Source organism: Penaeus monodon, chromosome 21 (assembly GCF_015228065.2).
Source record: "Penaeus monodon isolate SGIC_2016 chromosome 21, NSTDA_Pmon_1, whole genome shotgun sequence".
Classification (NCBI taxonomy): Eukaryota; Metazoa; Arthropoda; class Malacostraca; order Decapoda; family Penaeidae; genus Penaeus; species Penaeus monodon.
In genome coordinates this window covers 40,186,303-40,186,865 of record NC_051406.1, presented here as the reverse complement: position 1 = coordinate 40,186,865, position 563 = coordinate 40,186,303, and the positions used below count along the sequence as shown (strand labels likewise).

The following is a 563-nucleotide window of genomic DNA, read 5'->3' as shown; positions in this document are numbered from 1 at the left end:
CCTGGCGGAGCGCCATTCATAATCTTGATCCAAAAGCTCTATCAATGAGATTAAAATATCTGAGACACAATCTGCCATCTCTTCCTCGATACGTGTTTCCAGGTGTTGCAGAAAGTGCGAAAATAGAAAGGTCTTGCAAAATAGTCGGGGGATACTGCGTGGGTCATCCTCAATTCTGCAACAGAAGGGGTTTTTATCCACGAAAGGTGGCTGTTCTGGGGATTGCTGCTACTGTTGCCGCCCGAGTGAGTATCTTTTTACGTCGTGTAGACTGGTCAGATTTTTGGAAACGTTTTTAATGCTTTTCATGGCTATTAATACCTTTCATGATTATTAATGTTTTTCATGGTTATTAATGCTTTTCATGGCTATTAATACTTTCATGGTTATCACACGATAGGGAGATTGAATACACTGTGGATATAAAATGAGGAAATTTAAATAAAACTGTAATGATAACAGTGGTAAAAAAAACTAATTATTTTTTTATTTTATTTTATACAGTTCCAGGTTATACAGGAGGCATAGACAAAACAACTTAAATGGATCACCGGAATAAATGA

General features: G+C 36.8%; 1 pseudogene; it reads left to right on the top strand.

Annotated features, from left to right (window-relative positions):
• The window catches only part of LOC119586673, a 2,193-nt pseudogene extending 1,636 nt beyond the window's left edge, over positions 1 to 557 (top strand).
• Positions 558 to 563: the final 6 nt, after the last annotated feature.